This window comes from Pleurodeles waltl, chromosome 2_1 (assembly GCF_031143425.1).
Source record: "Pleurodeles waltl isolate 20211129_DDA chromosome 2_1, aPleWal1.hap1.20221129, whole genome shotgun sequence".
NCBI lineage: Eukaryota > Metazoa > Chordata > Amphibia > Caudata > Salamandridae > Pleurodeles > Pleurodeles waltl.
Genome location: NC_090438.1, coordinates 393,286,321 through 393,311,412, shown reverse-complemented (window position 1 = coordinate 393,311,412; position 25,092 = coordinate 393,286,321).

Here is a 25,092-nt window from a genome sequence, read left to right as displayed (position 1 = left end):
ACCGTGATTACTGGGGGCCCCCCAGGGCCTCAACCGGCCCTCACGAGGGGGGCCAAAGCCAGCAAAAACAACTTAGGGCAGGAGGGGGGTACGACGCACACCCTCTGGTTTAATGACAGGCCCCTCCCGGGACCCATGATCTCTGGGGTTCCCACCGGGCCTCCACTGGCCCTTCCACCAAGGGGGGGAGCACAATAATGCCCGTTTTACCTAACAGCAGAAAAGGAGCGTCCTGCTCCTAACGCAGAGGCACAGGGGGAAGGGGGCTCTCCCCGCGCCTTCCCCTGGTCCTGCCGTGAAGCCACAAGAAGATCAGACCCCTCCTGGGGCCCGAGCAGACACTTGCCTGCACCTGATGCGGTGCGCGAGTGTTCTTCCAGCTTCTCGGGCCGCTGCAGTGATCTTATTTAAAGGGGCACAATGCAGCAAGGAGCCTACGAGCTCCCAAGGCTCCATAAGCACGCTGCAATCAGCGCTATGGCACCGCAACCACGGAGAAGTACCCCTCGTGAAGAAATGGATGCAGGGGTCAGGGGCCACAGCACCCTGCCCCTGCCCCTGGGGAGCAGAATCTTAAGACAAGGTCCTCAGGTGGAGGGCCCAGCTACAGGCCAGCACAAGGGAAAGGCATCAAGTGGCAAGTCCTTCACAGTGACCAGGCAGGTCACAGGTCAGCACAGCAGCAGCAGTCAATTGCGGTTCCTGGTGAGTCCTTTCAGCCTTTGGTGTCCAGTTCCAAGATGATTCCAAGAGTCTCCAAATTGTGGGGAAAATTCCCATGTACTTATAGTCAGTTCTTACAGTGTTTTACAATGGTAGGGAGAGGAGGTTTCAGCCAGTTACAACTGGTTCTGGGAGTGCCCCATCTCTCCTTTCAGCACAGGCTCCAAACATCAGTGGGGGGTTAACGACCCTATTGTGTGAGGCCAGGGCACAGTCTTTACAAATGCAGGTGTGCCCCGCCTCTCCCTTCTCTCAGCCCAGGAAGACTATTCAGTATGCAGATGCACCTCTGTGACACCTCCACCCTCCTTGTATACAGGCTGTCTGAAAAGTATGCACAAAGCCCCAACTGTCACTCTGCCCAGACGTGGATTGGAGTCAAGCTGCAAAACACCAGAGTCATAAGCACAGATAAATGTGCACTTTCTAGAAGTGGCATTTCTGTGATAGTAATAAAAAATACACCCACACCAGTAAGCAGCATTTATTATCATCATCACAACCATACCAAACACGCCTAAGCTACCCCTCATAAATCAGACAATACCCCTTACACATAAGGCAGGGCATTTCTAATGCAATCCTATGAGAAGGCAGCACTCACAGCAGTGAGACACCAGTTAGGCTGTTTGTCACTACCAGGACATGCCACGCAACTTGGCGCATATCCTGCCTTTCTACATACATGGCACCCTGCCCATAGGGCTAGCTACGGCGTACCTTAGGGGTGACTTACTTGTAGTAAAAGGGGAGTTCTAGGCCTGGCAAGTAAGTTTAGATGCCAGGTCCCTGTGGCAGAAAACTGTGAACACAGGCCCTGCACTAGCAGGCCTGAGACAGGTTTAAAAGTCTACTTCAGTGGGTGGCGCAAGCAGCGCTGCAGGCCCACTAGTAGTATTTAATTTACAGGCCCTGGGTATAGAGGTACCACTGTACAAGGGACTTATAGGTAAATTAAATATGCCAATTAGGTATAAGCCAATCATACCAACTTTAGATGGGAGAGCACCTTCACTTTAGCACTGGTCAGCAGTGATGAAGTGCTCACAGTCCTAGAGCTAACAGCGAGAGGTCAGAAAAAACAGGAGGAAGGAGGCAAAAAGAATGGGGATGACCCTGCATAAGGCAAAAATTCCAACAGAACCCCCTACCAGCCAAAAGTCAGGGGAGAACAATCAATACCTTGATGTACTTCCATAATTGCGGAGATAGAACAAGGACCCAGGCCCACAACAGCAGGGGCATGTTCCAGTTCTATGCCTTCCTGACTCCACTTGGATCTCTCTGTTAATGCTTCCCAGGCAGCCTAGACCAACCCACGGGGGTTCTCTAGCTGCCAATGGCCAGAACCAGGCCCCAGGACATCTAGGGGCCTCTGGTCTTTGAAACCATAACGAGTGGGGGCGGTAGCCCCAGGTGCAAAGCAACCTGTCTCCACTCCATTTCCAATCAGTTCAGGGGCTCTACCCTGCCACTGATCCACCAACTTAGGGTCCGCACCCATAGGTTCTACAGGGGCTAGAGGCGGGGCTCTCCTCCCTCTACCCCTCCGTTTAGGATCCCGCCTTCCTCTCCTAGGAGGGGTATCACCAGAATCCACACTTGCCAGGGTGCTGGGTACAGCAGCCCTGCACAACTCTCTCGCCAGCCCAGAATCACTACCTGGCGACTGACCACCCAACCTATGGACAACACCCTTGGGTTGCACCGGGGTCCGGTGCGGGCTACCCCCTCTCTGAACCCCACTTCCAGGGTCCTGCATCTCCCCACCTCAGGAGAAGCCACCAGAAGTTTCACACGGGGAGGTGAGCACACTAACCGCCCCCCCAACCAGGTCAGAGTTTACCCCCTGAACCTGTCTATCTATTCCAGGGACGACACCCTTAGACTGGACCATTGCCCAGCGAACCAGGACTTCCTTGGGAGCACACCTACCCCCTACCATATCAGAGCATACCCCCTGAATCTGGCAATCCAACCCAGAGTCACTACCCCAAGGTTGAACCACTGCCTGGCGCACCAGGACTTCCTTGGGAGCACACCTACTCCCCATCAGGTCAGAGATTATCCCCTGAACCTGATCATCCAACCCAGAGTCACCACCCTGCGGTTGAATCGTTGCCTGGCGCACCAGGACTTCCTGGGGGGCACACCTACCCCCCACCAGGGAAACACCTTCCTCAAGGGCCACACAAGAGTCTGGCTGGCGCAGGTCTCCTGACCTCTACCCATCTGACAGAGTCTGGATTCCCCCCAGCCCAGAAATGGTCTCACCAAGGTCATTCCTGGGGGGCTCTGCTCTCAGAGCTGACCCCTGACCCTCCAGGTTCTCCACTGGGGCCTGCAGCCCCCTCTCAACCCTATGCCTGGATTTCCACCTCCTCCGCTGTAGAGCAAGACTACCAGACACCAGGACCGGCGGAACGCTATCACCAGCCACCCGCCCAAGTCCTAATGACAAAATGGGATCCTTCTGAACAGCTGGCCCATCAGCACAGGCTAGGCTCACCTCCTGGCGTTCACTCAGGGAACCCTCCAGGACCTGGGACTGGAGCTCGGGAACTCTGGGCCTCAGCCCAACCCCATTCCCTCTCCTCTGAGACTGGACATGGGGTGCCTTACCCACCCCAATACACTGGGACCTACCTGGGACACAAGCCTTTCCCACCACACCTGGTTGGGAAACACCTAGACCACTCTCATTAGGAACACCCCCTAATGCCACACCAGACCCTCTGGTACGCAACCAGAAGTCTGCCTCCTTTGCAAGCTCCCTGGGGTCAGAGAGCTCACACACTGACAAGTGTTGGCGTAACTCTGAAAAACAACAGCAAAGCAGGTGCTCTCTGACAATCAGATTAAACAGCCCTTCAAAATTGTTTACTGTGCTACTCTTCACCCATCCATCTAGTGCAATGCAGCAATCCTCCACAAACTCCTCCCAAGACTGGTGGGACAGTTTCTTACCACCCCTAAACCTTTTTCTGTATTCCTCAGGGGAAAAACCATACTTCACAATCTGCATTTTTTACGGTGGAGTACCCCTCCCTGTTACTCTCTTCTAGAGTCAGTAGGGTATCCCTCCCCTCCTCAGGAATAAAGCTCCCTAGGCCAGTTCCCCAATCCTTCTCAGGGATCCTGCGCTCTACTAGAGCCCTCTCATATTCCTTTAACCACTGACGTATGTCACCCCCCTCTTGGAACCTAGGTACCAGATCTATGGGTATGTGAGGAACATCTTTCCTACAGCACTGTACATTGCTGCCACCACTGGACTCCACCTGCAGCACTGGTGAGTCTAGAACCTTCAGACTGCCCTCTAGAGCGAGTCTTTCTCTGGCAAAGGCCCTCTCTGCCTCTGCCATCCTCTCCTGTACTAAGGCCTTCTCTACCTCAGTCCTTCTCTCCTCAACAGCTAGGCGCACTAACTGCAACTTCAGGTCCCTCTCTTCCCGCATATCTCTTAGCTCATCAGGCGTCAAGGAATGAGAGGTAGCCCTGCTTCTTACACTGGACCCAGCAAGGGACTCCCTATCACTGGGGCCTTCCCTGTCAACTTGCGTCCCCAACCGGTCATTCTCACCCTCCTGATCAGTCTCTCTACCACTCTCTAGGGATGAGGTCTGGGAGCCCTCCCATTGGGAACCCTCACTACACTCAGGATCTTCTGGGTACCCCGCTAAGCACACTCCCTCCCTGGGTATATGTCACAAACCTTTCAAAGAAATTCAGAGATCTCCTGAGGTCCCCTTCTACAGGCAGCCCTCTCTCTCTACAGAACCCCTCTAATTCCTCCTGCGTGTAAAACAGCAGGTCCTCTAAATCAAAGGTAAGCCCGATCTTGAGAAGGTACAAATAACTCAAATGTGACAACCACAATAACCAAGTGTGAGAACTGAAAACAGGAAAAATGACCAAAGAGAGAAAGTTAAGAGAAGCCAAACATGTGATGGTCTAAACGCAATCCTTGTAGTGAAATAATGAGTCACAATGGTATTGTGCAAGCGCAAGTCCTATCCTCACCGCTGACGACCAATGTTAGAAATGGGGTTTCTGGTTGGCTAGGGTATGCACCTCAGCCAGGCAGAACTTACCCACTCTAGTCAGGGCAAGGGAGTTACACGTCCAAGATAACCCCTGCTCACACCCTTGGTAGCTTGGCACGAGCAGTCAGGCTTAACCCAGAGGCAATGTGTAAAGCATTTGCACAACACACACAACACATGTGACGTAATATCCCACCACAAAGGAAACACAACACCAGAATATATGAAAATATACTGTATTGTACACAAGGCAATTATCAGACCAAACATCACATATCAGTACTATCCTGCTACCTTAGCAGTTGTCAGAACGTTACACATTAGTTACTCTGCAAACTAGCAGTAGTCACACATAACACACAGGTTACTCAGTATTCTGCAACATAAGCAGTAGTCAGGAAAACACGTGTTACATCACAGCACTTGTCTTTAGAATATCATAAAATACCCATAGTAGGAACATTAGAAAACATATGGCAAGTTAGAAAAACATATTAGCAAGCATGTCCATAAAAGGAACATTTGCATACACATATGTAAAAACATCAAACGCAGGTAGGTAATATATGAATCAAACAAAAGTCTGTAGAAAGAACTTTGGATTGCAACTATATTGGTCCTTTAAACAGTACCTGGTTGGATGAGGGCACCTCCAGTGCCCAGAAGGCGAACAATGGGGCACCCGGTGCTCCTATGCGCAAAACGGGGGCCTCCCTCATACTCTGGGGTCAGAGGAGGGCGACATGCATCTCCTCTCCTTTATAGACAGGCCCCTCTGGGGACCGTGATTACTGGGGGCCCCCCAGGGCCTCAATCAGCCCCCACGAGGGGGGCCACAGACAGCAAAAACAACTTAGTGCAGGAGGGGGGCACCACGCACCCCCTCCGGTTTAATGACAGGCCACTCCCGGGACCCACGATCTCTGGTGCCCCCCGGGCCTCCACTGGCCCTTCCACCAAGGGGGGGGGGGCACAATAATGCCTGTTTTACGTAACAGCAGAAAAGGAGCGTCCTTCTTCTAACGCAGAGGCCAGGGGGAAGGGGGCACTCCCCCCGCCTTCCCCTGGTCCTGCCGTGAAGCCACAAGAAGATCAGACCCCTCCTGGGGCTCGAGCAGACACTCGCCTGCAGCCGATGCAGTGCACGAGTGTTCTTCCAGCTTCCTGGGCCGCTGCGGTGATCTTATTTGAAGGGGCACAATGCAGCAAGGAGCCTACGAGCTCCCAAGGCTCCATAAGCGCGCTGCAATCAGCGCAATGGCAGCCGCAACCACGGAGAAGCACCCCTCTTGAAGAAATGGATGCAGGGGTCAGGGGCCACAGCACCCTGCCCCTGGGGAGCAGAATCTTAAGACAAGGTCCTCAGGTGGAGGGCCCAGCTACAGGCCAGCACAAGGGAAAGGCAGCAAGTGGCAAGTCCTTCACAGTGACCAGGCAGGTCACAGGTCAGCACAGCAGCAGCAGTCCATGGCGGTTCCTGGTGAGTCCTTTCAGCCTTTGGTGTCCAGTTCCAAGATGATTCCAAGAGTCTCCAAATTGTGGGGAAAATTCCCCTGTACTTACAGTCAGTTCTTACAGTGTTTTACAATGGTAGGGAGAGGAGGTTCCAGCCAGTTACAACTGGTTCTGGGAGTGCCCCCCTCTCCTTTCAGCACAGGCTCCAAACATCAGATGGGGGGTTAACAACCCTATTGTGTGAGGCCAGGGCACAGTCTTTACAAATGCAGGTGGGCCCCGCCTCTCCCTTCTCTCAGCCCAGGAAGACTATTCAGTATGCAGATGCACCTCTGTGACACCTCCACTCTCCCTGTGTACAGGCTGTCTGAATAGTATGCACAAAGCCACAACTGTCACTCTGCCCAGACGTGGATTGGAGTCAAGCTGCAAAACACCAGAGTCATAAGCACAAATAAATGCGCACTTTCTAGAAGTGGCATTTCTGTGATAGTAATAAAAAATACACCCACACCAGTAAGCAGCATTTATTATCACCATCACAACCATACCAAACACGCCTACACTACCCCTCATAAATCAGACAATACCCCTTACACATAAGGCAGGGCATTTCTAATGCAATCCTATGAGAAGGCAGCACTCACAGCAGTGAGACACCAGTTAGGCTGTTTGTCACTACCAGGACAGGCCACGCAACTTGGCACATGTCCTGCCTTTCTACATACATGGCACCCTGCCCATAGGGCTAGATACGGCGTACCTTAGGGGTGACTTACATGTAGTAAAAGGGGAGTTCTGGGCCTGGCAAGTAAGTTTAGATGCCAGGTCCCTGTGGCAGAAAACTGCGCACACAGGCCCTGCGCTAGCAGGCCTGAGATAGGTTTAAAAGTCTACTTCAGTGGGTCGCGCAAGCAGTGCTGCAGGCCCACAAGTAGTATTTAATTTACAGGCCCTGGGTATAGAGATACCACTGCACAAGGGACTTATAGGTAAATTAAATATGCCAATTAGGTATAAGCCAATCATACCAACTTTAGATGGGAGAGCACCTGCACTTTAGCACTGGTCAGCAGTGATGAAGTGCTCAGAGTCCTAGAGCCAACAGCGAGAGGTCGGAAAAACTAGGAGGAAGGAGCCAAAAAGTCTGGGGATGACCCTGCGTAAGGCAAAAAGTCCAACAAGCATGTTGTGGCAAAAGATGTAAAAAGGCAGATTGTTTACAACTTTTCAAGACATGGTGATCTTTACTCTATGGAATGCTACTCAGTATAATGTGGTATGGCAACTTGTAGATGTATGTGGAACATTTCAAGCATCAAGTGCAGGCTGTGAATGAGGATTCAGCCTCATACACATTATCAAGTCCATTATGAGTAATAGATTGGAATAGAATAACTTGGATATGCCGATAAGTACAAAGGCCAATCTCTTGAATGGCAAAGTTGACCTTGGTATAGTTTATCAGCACTGGAAGAATAGTAAAGACTGGCAAGAGAAGCAAATGTGTCACACATCTAGTGATGATACTTAACTTGTTTGAGCCACCCTTTCCCACATTCTATGTTTGGCCTGGATGCAAACACTGTCTCTTAGCAGGGACAATAATCAATAGGTGGTACATGAAAATGTAAATGTGTTATGTAATTGACAACCAGCTTAAATGTATATACTCTTGTATAGTCTTCCAAAATTGCCCCACCAAATGAGCAGTGCTGCAACCAGAAATAGTCTGTAAATTCTTATAATGTGCTACTTCTGAGTCCGGTCCTTTTCTAAACCCGGGGTGTAGGTGCCACTAGAATAAACAATTCATGTCATGATGGCTTGCATCCACATTGCAAAATTGTCTCAAGGCCCTAATAAATGGAGCTATATGTGTGAAATGCACTTGTTTTTTACCTAATTGTAAATAAAGGTTGTGAGGAGTAATTTTCTGAGATTTATACACTTGAGTGCTTCGCTTGCATGTCTGGTGCAGATAGACTTGGCTGCAGCACACAGGGACCTTGCAGTGCTGCACACAGAGGAAAAAAGTTAGAGGAAACATTGGGACTGACACATCTGCTGTTCTATGTGCTGATCCAAAATGTGACTGACGCTCATACTGATGAAAAATATTTAAATGTTCTTAGTTGTATGCTGGTATGAGAAAGGGGATGTGTTTTTAATTGAAGCAACAATTTTCAAAGTATATGGCTTCGTTTCTGTGGTTGCTCATGAAGGTGCTAAAATGTTCTGTTGGTCTAAAGAGACATGCAGGGCTAGATAATATGCAATGCTGTTTAAATGCTACTTGAGCACTCAAATTTATCCAAGTACATAGCTCATTTAAAGCATGTTGGATTCATTGAAAAGATGTCTTATGTGTTCTAATGGGTATTTATGTAGCATTTCTAGGTAATAGGTAGGCTGAGGACAAGTCGGAACTGTTCTGCGTTGGATTAAAGTCAGATGATCTGTTTGACCTTTGATCTTACATGTGCACACCGTACAAACAATGCAGGACTCATAGACTGATTACATACAAAACAGATAGATCGATGTATTGCATGTGTACAGTGTAAACATTGTCACTGTAACAGTCACACAGTGTTGTTAGCTGTCCTGGCAACCTTTCAAAAAGTGATGACGTTTACATCAGAGGACTTGTCCTGTGATGTATTGCAAGTACTTTGATCTGGCCCATCTTTGAGTAGTTGACTGTGTGTATTCATTGAGTTGTTGGTGTACGGTTGTAATGTCTAAAAATATTGGTGGTTTTAGCAATTCCTCATGCAAATTTTAGGTCTATTGGTATTCTCATTGTATGTTGCATTGAGGTGAATGTGTGTGTTTTCTAGATGGTGAGTGCTTGGTCTGTGATAGCCAAGTATAGTGTATCTGGACTTTGTTGGATACATGTTAGAAGTTCTCTTAAATATAGTCTATTACTGAATTCTGTACCTCACCTCTTTCCTGTATTTCTTGTTGTATTCAGGTGTCTGGAGCAAGAAGTCCAAGATCAGGCCAGCTAGCACTTGTCAGGATATGAATGTGCACTCTCCTAAACTGAGATGAAAACGTGACTGCCTTTTTAAAGACAAAGGCAGCAACACAGAACGAAGGGCATGGCTGGGTTCACCGTAGTAGGGGAAAATTTCACTTAAGAAGGCAATGTAACTTCCTCTGCCAACACTTCCTCTGCCAACACGTAAGAGCAGTTTTGTGCTGAGGCGGGAGGGTCCAAGACACATCAATCAATCAACCAAAAACATTTATAAAGCGCGCTACTCACCCGTGAGGGTCTCAAGGCGCTAGGGGGAGGGGGTTACTGCTGCTCGAAGAGCCAGGTCTTGAGTTGCCTCCGGAATTCGAGGTGGTCCTGAGGTTGGTGGGGAGGGAATTCCATGTCTTGGCCGCCAGGTAGAAGAAGGATTTCCTACCTGCCGTGGTGCGGTGGATGCGAGGGACGGCGGCGAGTGCAGGTTGGCAGAGCGAAGTTGATGTGTGGGAGTGTAGAAACTGAGGCGACGGTTGAGGTATTCGGGTCCCTTGTTGTGGAGGGCTTTGTGTGCGTGGGTGAGGAGCCGGAAGGTGATCCTTTTGTTGATGGGAAGCCAGTGCAGGTGCCTCAGGTGGGCGGAGATGTGGCTGTTGCGGGGTATGTAGAGGACGAGGCGGGCGGAGGCGTTTTGTATTCGCTGCAGACGTTTCTGGAGTTTAGCGGTGGTTCCTGCGTATAGGGTGTTACCGTAGTCCAGGCAGCTCGTGACGAGGGCGTGGGTCACAGTCTTTCTGGTGTTGGCGGGGATCCAACGGAAGATCTTTCGGAGCATGCAGAGAGTGAGGAAGCAGGAAGATGATACGGCGTTGACTTGTTTGGTCATGGTGAGAAGTGGTCCAGGATGAATCTCGAGGTTGTGTGCGTGGTCTGAGGGGGTTGGTGCGGTGCCAAGGGCCGTGGGACACCAGGAGTCATCCCAGGCGGACGGGGTGTTTCCGAGGATGAGGACTTCCGTTTTGTCAGAGTTCAGTTTAAGACGGCTGAGTCTCATCCATTCTGCGACGTCTTTCATTCCATCTTGCAGGTTGGTCTTGGCGCTGGTGGGGTCCTTGGTGAGGGAAAGTATCAGCTGAGTGTCGTCGGTGTAGGAGGTGATGTTGATGTTGTGTTTGCGTACGATGTCGGCGAGGGGGCTCATGTAGACATTGAAGAGAGTCGGGCTGAGCGAGGAGCCTTGTGGGACGCCGCAGATGATCTCAGTGGGGTCTGAATGGAACGGTGGGAGGTAGACTCTTTGGGAACGGTTGGAGAGGAAGGAGGTGATCCAGTCCAGGGCCTGTCCTTGGATACCGGTGGAGCGGAGGCGGGATATTAGGGTTCGGTGGCAGACGGTGTCGAAGGCAGCTGAGAGGTCGAGGAGGATGAGGGCGACTGTTTCTCTGTTGTCCATCAGAGTTCTGATGTCGTCTGTGACTGAGATGAGGGTGGTTTCTGTGCTGTGATTGGCTCGGAATCCGGACTGAGAGGGGTCGAGTAGGTTGTTGTCTTCAAGGAAGTTGGTAAGTTGCTTGTTGACGGTCTTCTCTATGACTTTGGCAGGGAAGGGGATGAGCGAGATGGGGTGGAAGTTCTTCAGGTCGCTGGGGTCCGCCGTAGGTTTCTTCAGTAGGGCGTTGACTTCTGCGTGTTTCCAGCTCTCGGGGAAGGTGGCAGAAGCAAACGAGCTGTTGATGATGGACTGGAGATGCGGGGCGATGATGTCGTCGGCTTTGTTGAAGATGAAGTGTGGGCAGGAGTCCGAGGGGGCACCGGAGTAGATGGAGTTCATGGTAGCTTTGGTCTCTTCCGTGCGGATGTGAGTCCAGGCATTGAGGGTGGTGGCTGGGGTTGTAGGTTCTGTGGTGTTTGGCTGGGTCTGGTGTCCAAAGCTGTCGTGTAGGTCAGTGATCTTACGATGGAAGAAGGTGGCGAGGGAGTTGCAGAGGTCTTGTGAGGGCGTGATGGCGTTAGCGTTAGGATTGGAGATCTCTTTGACAATGTTGAAGAGTTCTTTGCTGTTGTGAGTGTTCTTGTCCAGTCTGTCTGTGAAGGAAGTTCTTTTGGTGGCGAGGATCAGTTGGTGGTGTTCGCTGGTGGCGTTTTTGAGGGCAGACATGTTTTCTGCGGTGTGGTCCTTGCGCCAGGCTTTCTCGAGGGTGAAGCATTTTTTTTTAGATTCCTTGAGGGTATCTGTGAACCAAAGAGGTTTCCTGGTGTTGGTCTGTCTTGGGAGGCGTCTGAGGGGTGCAAGGTTGTCTGCGCAGTTGGTGATCCAATGCGTGAGGCTGAAGGCTGCGTCGTTGGGGTCTGTGGAGAAGGTGGGTTGGTTGTAGCTGAGAGTGGAGAGAAGCTGTTCCATGGGGATTTTGGTCCAATGTCTGCGTGGGATGGGTTGTGTGCGGAGGTGGCGAGTCTCGCGTCGGAAGGTGAAGTGGACACATCTGTGGTCGGTCCAGTGTATTATGGAGGAGTGGCTGAAGGATATGTGGTTGCTGGTGGAGAAGATGGGGTTGAGCGTGTGTCCGGCGATGTGGGTGGGGGTGTTCACCAGTTGCTTGAGACCGAGGTTGGCGAGGTTGTCGAGCAGGGCGGTGGTGTTGGGGTCGTTGTTCTGTTCCAAGTGGAAGTTGAGGTCACCGAGGAGGATGTAGTCTGGCGAGGCAAGGGCGTGCGGGGAGATGAAGTCAGTGATAGAGTCGCTGAAGAGGGCGCGTGGTCCAGGGGTCTGTAGATGAGAGTTCCTCTGAGGGTGGTCCTGGGGTCGGTGTGAATCTGGAAGTGCAGGTGTTCGGCGGCGAGGGGGGTGTCTTCGGTGGAGGTGGTGACATTGATGGAGTCCTTGAATACGATGGCGATTCCTCCACCGACTTGGTTGGTGCGGTCTCTCCTGGAGATCTTGTAGCCGTCGGGGATGGCTATGGCGATGTCTGGGGCCGAAGAGGCCTTCATCCAGGTCTCAGTGATAAAGGGGACGTCTGGTGCGGTGGAGTCCAGGAGGTCCCATAGTTCAATGGCGTGCTTGTGGATGGAGCGTGCGTTGATCAGGATGCATTTGAGGTGGTTGTTGGTGCGTGGGCTGGGGGGCAGGGTGGTTTCGCGCTGGAAGATGAATTTGCAGGTGAGGCATGCGAAGGGTCCATGTGTGCGTTTAGGGTTGGCTTGGAAGCAGGTTCTGGAGCGCCCCGGGTTGAGGGCGTGGAGGGTGTTGCGGTCGTAGCGGTGCTGAGGGGTTTGGGAGTGCTGGGGGCCAGGGGTCGTGGCACTGGGCGCGGTCCAGGCACGGATGGGCGCAGACGGGCTTGCCTTTGGCGTGCCAGCAGCGCACCCGCTGCGTGGCCGCGCAGCGGCCGCCATAAGAGGGAGGAAGGGGGGAGGAGGGGTCAACTGGGGGCGGGGCGGGAGGGGGGCAACAAATGGGAGCAGGAGGTGGCGGCAGGAAAGAGGAGGGTGGGGGGGTCCGGTAGAGGGGAGGGGAGAAAAGATAGGGGAGGGGGGATTACAGAGGAGGTGGGGAGTCAGGAACAACAGAAGAGGAGAGGAGAGAAAAGTCAAGAGAGAAGAGAGAAGAGTCAAGAAGAAGAGTAAAGAAGAAGAGGAGAGAAGAGTCAAGAGAGAAGAGAGAAGAGTCAAGAGAGAAGAGAGAAGAGTCAAGAAGAAGAGTCAGGCAGAAGAGGAGAGACTGAGAAGCAGAGGGGAAGCGTCCAGAAGCGTCCAGAAGTTGATGAGACGCAGAGGAAGAAAATGAACACGCAGAGAAAAGTACAGAAGAGGAGAAGAACACGCAGGTCGGGGTGCAGAGAAGAGAGAAGAACACAGATGAAGAGCAGAGAAATCGACAGCAGAGGTTGGAGGAGAGAGCGGAAGGCAGAAAACAGAAGTACAGGAAAAGAGAGGTGAGTAGCGCGGGGCAGGGCGAGGGGCTGGGCGGGGGGAGTACTTACTGTTTTAGCAGGTCTTGCTGGGAGGTGTCAGGAGCCTGGGCTGGTGAAGCTGCAGCGGCAGGGGGAGCGACCTACCCTCGGGTCAAGGGTCGCTGATTCTGCCGCGCAGCGGCTGCCATAAGAGGGAGGAGGGGGGGAGGAGGGGTCAGCTGGGGGCCAGGGCGGGAGGGGGGCGACGAATAGGAGTGGAGGGGCGGGGCCGAGCAGGAGGTGGCGGCGGGAAAGCTGAGGGTGGGGGGGTCCGGTAGTGGGGAGGGGAGAAAAGATAGGGGAGGGGGATTACAGAGGAGGGGGGAGTCAGGAAGAAAAGAAGAGGAGAAGAGAGAAAAGTCAAGAGAGAAGAGTCAAGAAGAAGAGTAAAGAAGAGGAGAGAAGCGTCAAGAGAGAAGAGAGAAGAGTCAAGAGAGAAGTGTCAAGAAGAAGAGTAAAGAAGAAGAGGAGAGAAGAGTCAAGAGAGAAGAGTCAAGAGAGAAGAGAGAAGAGTCAAGAAGAAGAGTCAGGCAGAAGAGGAGAGACCTGAGAAGCAGAGGGGAAGCGTCCAGAAGATGAGGAGAGGCCACAGAGGAAGAAAATTAACATGCAGAGAAAAGTACAGAAGAGGAGAAGAACACGCAGGTCGGGGTGCAGAGAAGAACACAGATGAAGAAAGAAGAAAGAACACGCAGGTCGGGGTGCAGAGAAGAACACAGATGAAGAAAGAACACGCAGGTCGGGTGCAGAGAAGAACACAGATGAAGAAAGAAGAAAGAACACGCAGGACGGGGTGCAGAGAAGAACACAGATGAAGAAAGAAGAAAGAACACACAGGACGGGGTGCAGAGAAGAACACAGATGAAGAAAGAAGAAAGAACACGCAGGTCGGGGAGCAGAGGAGAAAGAAGAACACAGATGAAGAGCAAAGCAGGAAGAGAACGCGATGAGGAAGAGGAGAAATGAAGAACACAGAAGAAGAACACAGAAGAAGAAAGAACACACAGGACGGAGAGCAGAGAAGAAAACAGATGAAGAAAGAATAAAAAACACGCAGGTCGGGGTGCAGAGGAGAAAGAATAACACAGATGAAGAAAGAAGAAGGAACACGCAGATCGGGGTGCAGAGAAGAGAGAAGAACACAGATGAAGAGCAGAGAAATGGACAGGAGAGGTGCGGAGAGAGGTTGGAGGAGAGAGCGGAAGGCAGAAGACAGAAGTACAGGAAAAGAGAGGGGAGTAGCGCGCGGCTGGGTGAGGGGCTGGGCGGGGGGAGTACTTACTGTTTTAGCAGGTCTTGCTGGGAGGCGTTAGGAGCCTGGGCTGGTGGAGCTGCAGCGGCAGGGGGAGCGACCTACCCTCGGGTCAAGGGTCGCTGACTCTGCCGCGCAGCGGCCGCCATAAGAGGGAGGAGGGGTCAGCTGGGGGCGGGGGGTGGGAGGGGGGCGACGAATGAGAGCAGGGGGGGCGGGCCGAGCAGGAGGGGGCGGCGGGAAAGCGGAGGGTGGGGGGGTCTGGTAGAGGGGAGGGGAGAAAAGATAGGGGAGAGGGGATTACAGAGGAGGGGGGAGTCAGGAAGAACAGAAGAGGAGAAGAGAGAAAAGTCAAGAGAGAAGAGAGAAGAGTCACGAAGAAGAGTAAAGAAGAAGAGGAGAGAAGCGTCAAGAGAGAAGAGAGAAGAGTCAAGAGAGAAGAGTCAAGAAGAAGAGTAAAGAAGAAGAGGAGAGAAGAGTCAAGAGAGAAGAGAGAAGAGTCAAGAAGAAGAGTCAGGCAGAAGAGGAGAGACCTGAGAAGCAGAGGGGAAGCGTCCAGAAGATGAGGAGAGGCCACAGAGGAAGAAAATGAACACGCAGAGAAAAGTACAGAAGAGGAGAAGAACACGCAGGTCTGGGTGCAGAGAAGAACACAGATGAAGAAAGAAGAAAGAACACGAAGGTCGGGGTGCAGAGAAGAACACAGATGAAGAAAGAAGAAAGAACACGCAGGTCGGGGTGCAGAGAAGAACACAGATGAAGAAAGAAGAAAGAACACACAGGATGGGGTGCAGAGAAGAACACAGATGAAGAAAGAAGAAAGAACACACAGTACGGGGTGCAGAGAAGAACACAGATGAAGAAAGAAGAAAGAACACGCAGGCCGGGGTGCAGAGAAGAACACAGAAGAAGAAAGAACACGCAGGACGGAGTGCAGAGAAGAACACAGATGAAGAAAGAAGAAAAAACACGCAGGTCGGGGTGCAGAGGAGAAAGAAGAACACAGATGAAGAAAGAAGAAGGAACACGCAGATCGGGGTGCAGAGAAGAGAGAAGAACACAGATGAAGAGCAGAGAAATGGACAGCAGAGGTGCGGAGAGAGGTTGGAGGAGAGAGCGGAAGGCAGAAGACAGAAGTACAGGAAAAGAGAGGTGAGTAGCGCGGGGCTGGGCGAGGGGCTGGGCGGCGGGAGTACTTACTGTTTTAGCAGGTCTTGCTGGGAGGTGTCAGGAGCCTGGGCTGGTGGATCTGCATCGGCAGGGGGAGCGACCTACCATCGGGTCAAGGGTCGCTGACTCTGCCGTGCAGCGGCCGCAATAAGAGGGAGGAGGGGGGAGGAGGGGTCAGCTGGGGTGGAGGCGGGAGGGGGGCAACGAATGGGAGCGGGGGGGCGGGGCCGAGCAGGAGATGGCGGCGGGAAAGCAGAGGGTGGGGGGGTCCGGTAGAGGGGAGGGGAGAAAAGATAGGGGAGGGGGGATTACAGAGGAGGGGGGAGTCAGGAAGAAAAGAAGAGGAGAAGAGAGAAAAGTTAAGAGAGAAGAGTCAAGAAGAAGAGTAAAGAAGAAGAGGAGAGAAGAGTCAAGAGAGAAGAGAGAAGAGTCAAGAGACAAGAGAGAAGAGTCAAGACGAAGAGTAAAGAAGAAGAGGAGAGAAGAGTCAAGAGAGAAGAGAATAGAGTCAAGAAGAAGAGTCAGGCAGAAGATGAGAGACCTGAGAAGCAGAGGGGAAGCATCCAGAAGATGAGGAGAGGCCACAGAGGAAGAAAATGAACACACAGAGAAAAGTACAGAAGAGGAGAAGAACACGCAGGTCCGGGTGCAGAGAAGAACACAGATGAAGAAAGAAGAAAGAACACGCAGGTCGGGGTGCAGAGAAGAACACAGATGAAGAAAGAACACGCAGGTCGGGGTGCAGAGAAGAACACAGATGAAGAAAGAAGAAAGAACACACAGGTCGGGTGCAGAGAAGAACACAGATGAAGAAAGAAGAAAGAACACGCAGGACGGGGTGCAGAGAAGAACACAGATGAAGAAAGAAGAAAGAACACGCAGGACGGGGTGCAGAGAAGAACACAGATGAAGAAGGAAGAAAGAACACGCAGGTCGGGGTGCAGAGGAGAAAGAAGAACACAGATGAAGAGCAAAGCAGGAAGAGAACGCGGTGAGGAAGAGGAGAAATGAATAACACAGAAGAAGAAAGAACACGCAGGACGGAGTGCAGAGAAGAACACAGATGAAGAAAGAAGAAAAAACACGCAGGTCGGGGTGCAGAGGAGAAAGAATAACACAGATGAAGAAAGAAGAAAGAACACGCAGATCGGGGTGCAGAGAAGAGAGAAGAACACAGATGAAGAGCAGAGAAATGGACAGCAGAGGTGCGGAGAGAGGTTGGAGGAGAGAGCGGAAGGCAGAAAACAGAAGTACAGGAAAAGAGAGGTGAGTAGCGCGGGCCTGGGCGAGGGGCTGGGCGGGGGGAGTACTTACTGTTTTAGCAGGTCTTGCTGGGAGGTGTCAGGAGCCTGGGCTGGTGGAGCTGCAGCGGCAGGGGAAGCGACCTACCCTCGGGTCAAGGTTCGCTGACTCTACCGCGCAGCGGCCGCCATAAGAGGGAGGAGGGGGGAGGAGGGGTCAGCTGGGGTCAGGGGGCAGGCGGAGGGCGACGAATGGGAGCAGGGGGTGCGGGGCCGAGCAGGAGGTGGCGGCGAGAAAGCGGAGGGTGGGGGGGTCCGGTAGAGGGGAGGGGAGAAAAGATAGGTGAGGGGGGATTACAGAGGAGGGGGGAGTCAGGAAGAACAGAAGAGGAGAAGAGAGAAAAGTCAAGAGAGAAGAGTCTAGAAGAAGAGTAAAGAAGAAGAGGAGAGAAGAGTCAAGAGAGAAGAGTCAAGAGAGAAGAGTCAAGAAGAAGAGTAAAGAAGAAGAGGAGAGAAGAGTCAAGAGAGAAGATAGAAGAGTCAAGAAGAAGAGTCAGGCAGAAGAGGAGAGACCTGAGAAGCAGAGGGGAAGCGTCTAGAAGATGAGGAGAGGCCACACAGGAAGAAAATGAACATGCAGAGAAAAGTACAGAAGAGGAGAAAAACACGCAGGTCGGGGTGCAGAGAAGAACACAGATGAAGAAAGAACACGCAGGTCGGGGTGCAGAGAAGAACACAGATGAAGAAAGAAGAAAGAAAACGCAGGACCGGGTGCAGAGAAGAACACAGATGAAGAAAGAAGAAAGAACACGCAGGACGGGGTGCAGAGAAGAACACAGTTGAAGAAAGAAGAAAGAACACGCAGGACGGGGTGCAGAGAAGAACACAGAAGAAGAAAGAACACGCAGGACGGGGTGCAGAGAAAAACACAGATGAATAAAGAAGAAAAAACACACAGGTCGGGGTGCAGAGGAGAAAGAAGAACACAGATGAAGAAAGAAGAAGGATCACGCAGATCCGGGTGCAGAGAAGAGAGAAGAACACAGATGAAGAGCAGAGAAATGGACAACAGAGGTGCGGAGAGAGGTTGGAGGAGAGAGCGGAAGGCAGAAGACAGAAGTACAGGAAAAGAGAGCTGAGTAGCGCGGGCTGGGCGAGGAGCTCGGCGGGGGGAGTACTTACTGTTTTAGCACGTCTTGCTGGGAGGTGTCAGGAGCCTGGGCTGGTGGAGCTGCAGCGGCAGGGGGAGCGACCTACCCTCGGGTTAAGGGTCGCTGACTCTGCCGCGCAGTGGCCGCCATTAAGAGGGAGGGGGGGAGGAGGGGTCAGCTGGGGGCGGGGGCGGAAGGGGGGCGACGAATGGGAGTGGGGGGGCGGGGCCGAGCAGGAGGTGGCGACGGGAAAGCGGAGAGTGGGGGGGTCCGGCAGAGGGGAGGGGAGAAAAGATAGTGGAGGGGGGATTACAGAGGAGGGGGTGTCAGGAAGAAAAGAAGAGGAGAAGAGAGAAAAGTCAAGAGAGAAGAGAGAAGAGTCAAGAAGAAGAGTAAAGAAGAAGAGGAGAGAAGAGTCAAGAAGAAGAGTAAAGAAGAAGAAGAGAGAAGAGTCAAGAGAGAAGAGAGAAGAGTCAAGAGAGAAGAGAGAAGAGTCAAGAAGAAGAGTCAGACAGAAGAGGAGAGACCTAAGAAGCAGAGGGGAAGCGTCCAGAAGATGAGGAGAGGCCACAGAGGAAGAAAATGAACACGCAGAGAAAAGTACAGAAGAGGAGAAGAACACGCAGGTCAGGGTGCAGAGAAGAACACAGATGAAGAAAGAAGAAAGAACACGCAGGTCGGGGTGTAGAGAAGAACACAGATGAAGAAAGAAGAAAGAACACGCAAGACTGGGTGCAGAGAAGAACACAGATGAAGAAAGAAGAAAGAACACGCAGGACGGGGTGCAGAGAAGAACACAGATGAAGAAAGAAGAAAGAACACGCAGGATGGGGTGCAGAGAAAACACAGATGAAGAAAGAAGAAAGAACACGCAGGTCGGGGTGCAGAGGAGAAAGAAGAACACAGATGAAGAGCAAAGCAGGAAGAGGACGCGATGAGGAAGAGGAGAAATGAAGAACACAGAAGAAGAACACAGAAGAAGAAAGAACACGCAGGACGGAGTGCAGAGAAGAACACAGATGAAGAAAGAAGAAAAAGCACGCAGGTCGGGGTGCAGAGGAGAAAGAAGAACACAGATGAAGAAAGAAGAAGGAACACACAGATCGGGGTGCAGAGAAGAGAGAAGAACACAGATGAAGAGCAGAGAAATGGACAGCAGAGGTGCGGAGAGAGGTTGGAGGAGAGAGCGGAAGGCAGAAAACAGAAGTACAGGAAAAGAGAGGTGAGTAGCGCGGGCCTGGGCGAGGGGCTGGGCGGGGGGAGTACTTACTGTTTTAGCAGGTCTTGCTGGGAGGTGTCAGGAGCCTGGGCTGGTGGAGCTGCAGCGGCAGGGGGAGCGACCTACCCTCGGGTCAAGGTTCGCTGACTCTACCGCGCAGCGGCCGCCATAAGAGGGAGGAGGGGGGAGGAGGGGTCAGCTGGGGTCAGGGGGCAGGCGGAGGGCGACGAATGGGAGCAGGGGGTGCGGGGCCGAGCAGGAGGTGGCGGCGAGAAAGCGGAGGGTGGGGGGGTCCGGTAGAGGGGAGGGGAGAAAAGATAGGTGAGGGGGGATTACAGAGGAGGGGGGAGTCAGGAAGAACAGAAGAGGAGAAGAGAGAAAAGTCAAGAGAGAAGAGTCTAGAAGAAGAGTAAAGAAGAAGAGGAGAGAAGAGTCAAGAGAGAAGAGTCAAGAGAGAAGAGTCAAGAAGAAGAGTAAAGAAGAAGAGGAGAGAAGAGTCAAGAGAGAAGATAGAAGAGTCAAGAAGAAGAGTCAGGCAGAAGAGGAGAGACCTGAGAAGCAGAGGGGAAGCGTCTAGAAGATGAGGAGAGGCCACACAGGAAGAAAATGAACATGCAGAGAAAAGTACAGAAGAGGAGAAGAACACGCAGGTCGGGGTGCAGAGAAGAACACAGATGAAGAAAGAACACGCAGGTCGGGGTGCAGAGAAGAACACAGATGAAGAAAGAAGAAAGAAAACGCAGGACCGGGTGCAGAGAAGAACACAGATGAAGAAAGAAGAAAGAACACGCAGGACGGGGTGCAGAGAAGAACACAGATGAAGAAAGAAGAAAGAACACGCAGGACGGGGTGCAGAGAAGAACACAGAAGAAGAAAGAACACGCAGGACGGGGTGCAGAGAAAAACACAGATGAATAAAGAAGAAAAAACACACAGGTCGGGGTGCAGAGGAGAAAGAAGAACACAGATGAAGAAAGAAGAAGGAACACGCAGATCCGGGTGCAGAGAAGAGAGAAGAACACAGATGAAGAGCAGAGAAATGGACAACAGAGGTGCGGAGAGAGGTTGGAGGAGAGAGCGGAAGGCAGAAGACAGAAGTACAGGAAAAGAGAGCTGAGTAGCGCGGGCTGGGCGAGGAGCTCGGCGGGGGGAGTACTTACTGTTTTAGCAGGTCTTGCTGGGAGGTGTCAGGAGCCTGGGCTGGTGGAGCTGCAGCGGCAGGGGGAGCGACCTACCCTCGGGTTAAGGGTCGCTGACTCTGCCGCGCAGCGGCCGCCATTAAGAGGGAGGGGTCAGCTGGGGGCGGGGGCGGAAGGGGGGCGACGAATGGGAGTGGGGGGGGTGGGGCCGAGCAGGAGGTGGCGACGGGAAAGCGGAGAGTGGGGGGGTCCGGCAGAGGGGAGGGGAGAAAAGATAGTGGAGGGGGGATTACAGAGGAGGGGGTGTCAGGAAGAAAAGAAGAGGAGAAGAGAGAAAAGTCAAGAGAGAAGAGAGAAGAGTCAAGAAGAAGAGTAAAGAAGAAGAGGAGAGAAGAGTCAAGAAGAAGAGTAAAGAAGAAGAAGAGAGAAGAGTCAAGAGAGAAGAGAGAAGAGTCAAGAGAGAAGAGAGAAGAGTCAAGAAGAAGAGTCAGACAGAAGAGGAGAGACCTAAGAAGCAGAGGGGAAGCGTCCAGAAGATGAGGAGAGGCCACAGAGGAAGAAAATGAACACGCAGAGAAAAGTACAGAAGAGGAGAAGAACACGCAGGTCAGGGTGCAGAGAAGAACACAGATGAAGAAAGAAGAAAGAACACGCAGGTCGGGGTGTAGAGAAGAACACAGATGAAGAAAGAAGAAAGAACACGCAAGACTGGGTGCAGAGAAGAACACAGATGAAGAAAGAAGAAAGAACACGCAGGACGGGGTGCAGAGAAGAACACAGATGAAGAAAGAAGAAAGAACACGCAGGATGGGGTGCAGAGAAAACACAGATGAAGAAAGAAGAAAGAACACGCAGGTCGGGGTGCAGAGGAGAAAGAAGAACACAGATGAAGAGCAAAGCAGGAAGAGGACGCGATGAGGAAGAGGAGAAATGAAGAACACAGAAGAAGAACACAGAAGAAGAAAGAACACGCAGGACGGAGTGCAGAGAAGAACACAGATGAAGAAAGAAGAAAAAGCACGCAGGTCGGGGTGCAGAGGAGAAAGAAGAACACAGATGAAGAAAGAAGAAGGAACACACAGATCGGGGTGCAGAGAAGAGAGAAGAACACAGATGAAGAGCAGAGAAATGGACAGCAGAGGTGCGGAGAGAGGTTGGAGGAGAGAGCGGAAGGCAGAAGACAGAAGTACAAGAAAAGAGAGGTGAGTAGCGCGGGGCTTGGCGAGGGGCTGGGCGGGGGGAGTACTTACTGTTTTAGCAGGTCTTGCTGGGAGGTGTCAGGAGCCTGGGCTGGTGGAGCTGCAGCAGCAGGGGGAGCGACCTACCCTCGGGTCAAGGGTCACTGACTCTGCCACGCAGCGGCTGCCATAAGAGGGAGGAGGGGGGAGGAGTGGTCAGCTGGGGGCGGGGGCGGAAGGGGGGCGACGAATGGGAGTAGGGGGGGCGGGCCGAGCAGGAGGTGGTGGCGGGAAAGCGGAGGGTGGGGGGTTCCGGTTGAGGGGAGGGGAGAAAAGATAGGGGAGGGGGGATTACAGAGGAGGGGGGAGTCAGGAAGAACAGAAGAGGAGAAGAGAGAAAAGTCAAGAGAGAAGAGAGAAGAGTCAAGAAGAAGAGTAAAGAAGAAGAGGAGAGAAGAGTCAAGAGAGAAGAGTCAAGAGAGAAGAGTCAAGAAAAAGAGTAAAGAAGAAGAGGAGAGAAGAGTCAAGAGAGAAGAGTCAAGAGAGAAGAGTCAAGAGAGAAGAGAGAAGAGTCAAGAAAAAGAGTCAGGCAGAAGAGGAGAGACCTGAGAAGCAGAGGGGAAGCGTCCAGAAGATGAGGAGAGGCCACAGAGGAAGAAAATGAACACGCAGAGAAAAGTACAGAAGAGGAGAAGAACACGCAGGTGGGGTGCAGAGAAGAACACAGATGAAGAATGAAGAAAGAACACGCAGGTCGGGGTGCAGAGAAGAACGCAGATGAAGAAAGAAGAAAGAACACGCAGGTCGAGGTGCAGAGAAGAACACAGATGAAGAAAGAAGAAAGAACACGCAGGACGGGGTGCAGAGAAGAACACAGATGAAGAAAGAAGAAAGAACACGCAGGACAGGGTGCAGAGAAGAACACAGATGAAGAAAGAAGAAAGAACACGCAGGACGGGGTGCAGAGAAGAACACAGAACAAGAAAGAACACGCAGGACGGGGTGTTGTAATTTAGCAGTGATTAGATTAAGCATTAGCAGAAGACATCTTGTATTTAGTAAGTATTGTGAACATTTTGCGGAATCCATTTTGTATTCATGGCAGCCATTTTCTCTGCTACATGCTGCCATGTGCTCACCATGTGCTCTGTCCTACCTTTCTGTTAACTGCTCTTGAAATCTGCCTAGTGACAAGTTATATTTAGCATCTCTTACTTTCGCACATGCTCAGTAAGGTCTGCAGCTGTTAGTCCTTGGAAACTGTTAGCTCCTCCTACCTGTCGACTGTGCATTTTCCACATGACCTTACATGTATACAAGTCTTGTTTCCATAATTGTACCATCTCCTTTTAGCCCCTGTATGGGTATAAAAGGACCATGCTCTCTCAGTTCAGTGTGCTACTTCAGACATTACCCTAGGGTGCTGTTTGAACTGTAGTACCACCTCATGAGGTTAATAAACTTTTGTCTTTTATTCCAGTTTCTGTGCCAACTTCTTCCTACATGGTCTGAGGACTTTGTGCAGAGAAAGGTGAACCCCTTGCACTAGTAGGCCTTGCTGAGGCTTACTTCAACAAATTGGCGCCCGAACAGGGACTCATCGGCGACTCGAATGCCCAACGGATTGGTAGCGACGAAGGATTGGAATCTCGCTGCGGACGATCAATGCCTGAGGAGACCCGAGTCTTGGCAACCACGGCGTTTTTCCCTTCTTTCTGATTTGACCACCCAGGTGGCGCCGGTCCTCGACTGAGATCCTTTTTGTTCATTCGTAATGCAGTGACCATTTGGTCCAATTTTAGAACTTGGCAGTTGGAACCTGGACACCCTGTGATTGGTAAGAGCCGTTTTACGGCACTTGCTGTGGGGTTTGATGCCTGTGTTTGGTAATGTAGTTTAGCACTACTTACTGTGGCTCTCGTGATTTGGGTGACTAGTCAATTTGTATTCTTTGGATTTGATATATAAATTGCAATTTATATAGGCAGGTAATGAGGAGAATTTTCTCCAATTTAATTTTGATTTGAACGGCACCTTAAGTGCTACTTTGATTATAATATTGCATATTCTGCACTATTTTTGGCATGCATGTTTTTAGCGCACTTCGTAGGATGTGTTGCTTTTGTAATGGTACCAATTTGAGATTGGAAGAATCGCAACCGGCACCCCCAGAGGGGACGCCAAATAGAGATATGTATGTTAAACATGGTCTTTCTTCTATAATGTACAGCACATTATGGAATAAATACACCAGCCATACACCAGCGCGGATCCTGAGTTACGTTGGCCTATGCATGGGTCATTTGATTTGCGAAAGATTGAGTATGTGGAACAATGTATGTGTAAGCGAAAGTCTAGGCAAGATATGTTTGACTGTGTACGAATGTGGGAGAAAGAAGCGCGTGGACGAGTGAAGCGTGAGCAAGCCTTGCTTGAGAAAGAGCAGCGGAAGAATGTATATGTGAAAGCATTGGAAATCAGAAAGAAAGAAATAAATGACTTAAAGGAGCTAGAAGAGAAAGAACGTAAGCTACAGGTAACTGGCCAATACACTGTTAGGCAACCTCTCTATCCTATCCTTAATAAACCACATGAAGATTTATTCTTACTAGATCGCCCTCCACCTCCGTATGTCGCCCCTTCTGCCCCTCATGAGTTACCTAAAGTCTCCAGTTCGGAGCAACAGAAGATGCGGGACAGTCGCTCTATGCTGCCTGCTGACCGTGCGTCTGAGCTTAGATCTATTGCTCGTAAAACAATTTGTAGCGCTGTTTCTGCTTCTGAACTTTTAGACAACATGAAAGGGTGGACGGAAAAGGAGCAGCTATATTTTACTGAGTCATTTGGCTCAGAAGTTATTGAACTATATCGGAAATATTCTGATGAGTTAGAGCCCGATGATGTAGCAGCTGATCATAAGCAAATGCGTGATGGTCTTTTTGTTTTCTCCCAGGTGGCTGATGCAATCAGGCGTTTAATGAAATTACGTATTGTGGCAGTCCGTTTGCAAGAAGAGAAAAGGGCTGCGGACGCAGTTGCACGAGCATCTCAGACCGAAGGGGCGCAAGCTTCCATTTTTGAAACAGATAAGACTATGATAGTTCACGCGAAACCAATGCAGGAGGCCGCGCCTTTGTATGTTCCTCCTAAAGGATTGGGTACAAATGATGATAAAACTTCTGTTGATGCTAAGGGTTATTTTATTTATAATTGGGTGTATACTCCTTGGAATAGGGCAGATGTAATGGCACTTAAAACAGCATTACCTGACCCGCGGAAAGATCCAGCCGCCTTTTATGAGGAAGTTGAGGGAGCAATTAGTTCTTGTACTATGACTTTGGCTGACATTGATTTCTTTTTCGGATTGATATTACCGCCAGATATGTGGAGAACTGTTCGTAAAATTGATGATCGTACAGTTTTTGGGGCATCATGGAAAGAAATAGAACAGATGGACGGGGATAGGGAATCTGCGAAAAAGACATATCAGTTGATTCCAGATCTTCCTGCAGCCATATTAGTTAAGTTGAAAACGATTATTCCCCCTAAAAAGATAGATTGGACTGTTTTAGCGTCTTGTAA